The sequence below is a fragment of the Anoplopoma fimbria genome, chromosome 5 (genome assembly GCF_027596085.1).
Source record: "Anoplopoma fimbria isolate UVic2021 breed Golden Eagle Sablefish chromosome 5, Afim_UVic_2022, whole genome shotgun sequence".
Taxonomy (NCBI): Eukaryota; Metazoa; Chordata; class Actinopteri; order Perciformes; family Anoplopomatidae; genus Anoplopoma; species Anoplopoma fimbria.
In genome coordinates, this window is record NC_072453.1 from 17,960,419 (window position 1) to 17,966,418 (window position 6,000).

General features: G+C 33.4%; 1 non-coding gene across 1 annotated transcript; it reads left to right on the forward strand.

Annotated features, from left to right (window-relative positions):
• Nucleotides 1-198: 198 nt before the first annotated feature.
• On the forward strand, nucleotides 199-311 carry LOC129091870 (U5 spliceosomal RNA). The gene has a single exon (XR_008531247.1). It is a non-coding gene; the product is annotated as a U5 spliceosomal RNA (small nuclear RNA).
• The last annotated feature ends 5,689 nt before the right edge of the window (nucleotides 312-6,000 follow it).

The window sequence follows — 6,000 nt, forward strand, 5'->3', positions numbered from 1 at the left end:
GCTAAATAACGTTAAATAAACGTGTGTTTTTACTACAATAACATTCTGACTCACTATAATTTATCAGTGTGTCTTTGTGTGTTTGCACATTATGTGGTTTGAGTGTTTTTTTTTTGTGTAAGTAAGATTGACAGAGAACCGTCACCTAAAGTAGTTCTGCCGAGAACCTGGTCGTTCTCAGTGAGGTTCTGCAGGTAGATCTCTTGGTTCTCTTCAGATCGCATAAATCTTTCGCCTTTTACTAAAGATTTCCGTGGAGAGGACCAATAAGAGTATAACTCAATTTTTTGATGCTTTGCGGATGCAGGGCTTTCTTTACATGTTTAAAAAAAAAATCAAAAAACATTCACTTCCTGTTATTGCCTAGGACCTTAATTGTCTATATAATATATAATACATTGTGTAGTGTGTGATGTATTGTATTCTGTAATCAGAGGCCCTGCAGTATGTAAAATAATTATTAAATAACATATAACAGTTGTATTTCCATGCACCAGAAACACACATTATTTATTGGACAACAACATTCACATTACATTACATTACATTACATTACATTCATTTTAGTCAGACGCTTTTATCTAAAGCGACTTACAGGAAGTGTATTCAACATAGTTCAAGAGAACTACTAGTCACCAGAAGTCATATGTGCATCTCCTTTCTTAAACAAGCATCTAAAAGCATAAACCAGAGCAAAAGTATAGTGCAGAGGCAAATTACTACGAAAACAATAATTGCAACAGACTAATACGAATATAATAAGTGCAACAAACTACTACGAATAAGATAAGATAAGATAATCCTTTATTAGTCCCGCAGCGGGGAAATTTGCAATAGGATAAGTGCAGTAAACGAATACGAATTCAATAAGTGCTACGAGGAAGGCTCATGATGTCTTGTATTCTGTAATCAGAGGCCCTGCAGTATGTAAATTAATTACAATTAACATTTAACAGTTGTATTTCCATGCACCAGAAACACACATTCTTTATTGGACAACAACATGGGCTTATTTCGTGTACAGTATTTATTTAGTACACTGTGTTTTTTGGTTAAACACTCATCCTTATCTAGTTGTCCCTTTTTTTAAATCCAGGCAGAGACTTGATTTATGTTCAGATTGCAGATCTCTCTCTTAATATTGAAGTTCCCCAGACTGGTGGAAAAGTACATTAACTCAAGTTGTGAAGTATAATATTGAGGTACCGTATTTTCCGCACTATAGGGCGCACTGGATTATAAGGCGCACTGTCAATGAATGGTCTATTTTCGATCTTTTTTCATATATAAGGCGCACCGGACTATAAGGCGCATTAAGCGAAACAAAACAGTCAGTCAGTCAAACTTCCTCCACTTCCGTACCATTGATTCATTAACGTTGAATTCTCTCGCAGCTGCTCTATTCCCATGTTCTACTGCGTGACTGACAGCCTTGAGTGTTCAGTCCGCGTCGTCAGCGTGTCTCTTGACAGGAGCCATGTTGGTCCTTATACACACACACTGTGATGTGATGGTGAACCTTATACACACACACTGTAATGTGATGGTGAACCTTATACACACACACTGTAATGTGATGGTGAAGCTTATCCACACACACTGTGATGTGATGGTGAACCTTATACACACACACTGTAATGTGATGGTGAACCTTATACACACACACTGTGATGTGATGGTGAACCTTATACACACACACTGTAATGTGATGGTGAAGCACAGTGTGTATTACTCCGTGACGCTCCTGACTACGGTGGCCGTGATGCTGCTGCGGTTTCTTTGTAGTTTACCAAAGTCGTACTAAAACATGTTGACAGAGCGCCGTGTACCACACAAAACCGCTTCCAGGTCAGTAAGCACAACCAGAATTAATCCATATATAAAGCGCTCCGGATTATAAGGCGCACTGTCGTTTTTTGAGAAAATTAAAGGCTTTTAAGTGCGCCTTATAGTAAAATACGGTATATGTATATATTTAAATTTTCAAGTTCTTATTTTTAAGATCTTATTTAATGGCTGCAATATCATCTATTATCTTTATTTAATGTTTTATTTTCTTTATTTAATGTTTCATTATCTTTATTTAATGTTTCATTATCTTTATTTAATGTTTCATTATCTTTATTTAATGTTTTATTCTCTTTATTTAATGTTTTATTTTCTTTATTTAATGTTTCATTCTCTTTATTTAATGTTTCATTATCTTTACATTCTCTTTATTTAATCTTTTATTTTCTTTATTTAATGTTTTATTCTCTTTATTTAATGTTTTATTCTCTTTATTTAATGTTTCATTCTCTTTATTTAATGTTTTATTCTCTTTATTTAATGTTTTAGTTTCTTTATTTAATGTTTTATTCTCTTTATTTAATGTTTTATTCTCTTTATTTAATGTTTTATTATCTTTATTTAATGTTTCATTATCTTTACATTCTCTTTATTTAATGTTTTATTCTCTTTATTTAATGTTTTAATATTTTTATTTAATGTTTTATTCTATTTATTTAATGTTTCATTATCTTTATTTAATGTTTTAGTTTCTTTATTTAATGTTTTATTCTCTTTATTTAATGTTTCATTCTCTTTATTTAATGTTTTATTCTCTTTATTTCATGTTTCATTATCTTTATTTAATGTTTCATTATCTTTATTTAATGTTTTATTCTCTTTATTTAATGTTTCATGTTGGTCACAGTAGCGGTTCAGTGACGTAATGTCATGATGTTTTCACGGATGTTTCACTGGACGGCTCATCCTCCTGTATACCGGTGTGCCGGATTACCGGTGTTTTTCACGGTACCGGTGGACCGGCCGGCTCAACCTCCTCTAGCTAGCAGAGCTAGCAGAGCTAGAGGAGGTTGAGCCGTCCCGGTAGAATCCCGGTGACCGGAGCACCCGGATGGAAATAGGTTCGTTCACCGGCGATCACCGCGCATTGCATGCCGGGTAGATTTTTTTTTTTTTAATTCAATAACTTTATTGAGACATTTGTTCACATGAAGTACACATTATGCAAAATGGCCCATTTGCGAATAATTAATATTATATTATTATAATAAGTGATACAATTATAAATATGTGACTTAATATTCTGCTGGGTAGCTTGTGAATTTACCCACGAGGATCAATGAAGTCTAATTTTATCCTTTGATAATAGATTTTAATTGATTTGTAGGTGTATTATATTTATTTTATTTGTTTGTTTGTTTATTATTATATATATATATATATATATATATATATATATATTCTTATGCACTGTTTTGCTGGCTTGTCTGTCGAAGCACTTTGTAAACCTTGTTTTTAAAAGGTGCTATATAAATAAAGTTATTATTATTATTATTATTATTATTATTATTTGTGTTATTAATCTGAATTTGAAAAGCAACCAAATTTTTAAAATACATGAAGTGGAGCAAAAAAAAAAGGACAATAGTATAAGTATAAATCCTCAAAACTGGACTTAAGCACAGTTCTGGAGTACATGTACATCACTGCTTCAAGTACACTGGTACTTTTACATAAGTATTTATATACTGTACATTTTTATATATACTGTACATTTTTATTCCTGTTCTATCTTTATTTTGTTGTATAGTATGTGTATTTATTGTCTGTGTAGTTGTATAGTATGTGTATTTATTGTCTGTGTAGTTGTATAGTATGTGTATTTATTGTCTGTGTAGTTGTATAGTATGTGTATTTATTGTCTGTGTAGTTGTATAGTATTTATTTATTGTCTGTGTAGTTGTATAGTATGTGTATTTATTGTCTGTGTCTGTGTAGTTGTATAGTATGTGTATTTATTGTCTGTGTAGTTGTATAGTATGTGTATTTATTGTCTGTGTAGTTGTATAGTATGTGTATTTATTGTCTGTGTAGTTGTATAGTATGTGTATTTATTGTCTGTGTAGTTGTATAGTATGTGTATTTATTGTCTGTGTAGTTGTATAGTATGTGTATTTATTGTCTGTGTAGTTGTATAGTATTTGTATTGTCTGTGTAGTTGTATAGTATGTGTATTTATTGTCTGTGTCTGTGTAGTTGAGCTGCTGCAACACTTGAATTTCCCTCATGGGGATCAATAAAGGAATATAATAATAATTTAAATACTACTTCCAGCACTGCGAGAATTAAACCTCATATTGTTTGCTTAAAATGTTTAGATTATATTTCAGAATTTCATTTTGCAGCCATAAAGTGTAATGCACAATTAGCAAATCCTGCAGTACTTGTGCAGAGAACACAGGAGGCTCCACTAACAGATGCAGAAGCCCTTTAAGGATGATTCCCTGCCTCCCACAGTTCCTCCCACAGCTCCTCCTGGTTAAAACGTGACACACATCAGTTGTGTGACAGGTCACGTGACGGTGGCATTGATCCGGAAGGAGGGAGGAGGAGGAGGAGGAGGAGGGTGGAGGAGGAGGAGGAGATGGGGGGGGAACTGCGTCAGGTCAGCCAGAGACAGCCTGGTTCAGACTGGAAGCTCTGGGATTGAGCTTCAGAATAAAACTCAAATAGTGTGGCTGCCATGCATCCCTGAGCCTGTTTGTATTGTGACATAAATAAGCCAGTTTTCCTAAAGAAAATGACATTATAACACTAACTTGTGTGATAATTCTACTGTAATAATAATATAATAATAATAATAATTATTATTATTATTATTATTATTATTATTATTATTATTATTATATTCCTTTATTGATCCCCATGGGGGAAATTCATGTTGCAGCAGCTCAACTACACAGACACAGACAATAAATACACATACTATACAACTACACAGACAATAAATACACATACTATACAACTACACAGACAATAAATACACATACTATACAACTACACAGACAATAAATACACATACTATACAACTACACAGACAATAAATACACATACTATACAACTACACAGACAATAAATACACATACTATACAACTACACAGACAATAAATACACATACTATACAACTACACAGACAATAAATACACATACTATACAACTACACAGACAATAAATACACATACTATACAACTACACAGACAATAAATACACATACTATACAACTACACAGACAATAAATACACATACTATACAACTACACAGACAATAAATACACATACTATACAACTACACAGACAATAAATACACATACTATACAACTACACAGACAATAAATACACATACTATACAACTACACAGACAATAAATACACATACTATACAACTACACAGACAATAAATACACATACTATACAACTACACAGACAATAAATACACATACTATACAACTACACAGACAATAAATACACATACTATACAACTACACAGACAATAAATACACATACTATACAACTACACAGACAATAAATACACATACTATACAACAAAATAAAGATAGAACAGGAATAAAAATGTACAGTATATCCACATGGGGTGGGCGCCTGGTCAGCATGTTGACAGACTGTGGTCTCCGCTGCTGTTATTATAAGTAGTCTTATTATATGAATCATTTATGTCATATACATTGAATGTGTTGTATCTCTGTTATGCTGTTCATTCTGGTCACATGACATCTATTGCATTCTGTCCAGAAGGATCCCTCCTCTGTCGTTCTCCCAGAGGTTTCTTCCTTTTTTCTCCCTGTTAAAGGGCTTTTTAGGGGAGTTTTTCCTGTGCCGATGTGAGGGAAGGACAGAGGATGGACAGAGGATGTGAGGGTCTAAGGACAGAGGATGTGAGGGTCTAAGGACAGAGGATGTGAGGGTCTAAGGACAGAGGATGTCGCATGTGCACAGATTGTAAAGCCCTCTGAGGCAAATTTGTAATTTGTGATTCTGGGCTATACAAAATAAACTGAATTGAATATGTGATGAGTATTATTATCCAAATCTGCAGCTCTGTGAAGCTCTTTCGCCTCTTTTAAATCTACATTTTGACATTTATGGTTCACTCCCCATTTCACCGCTCCCATCGACCTTGTTTTCAGCCGTGGCAC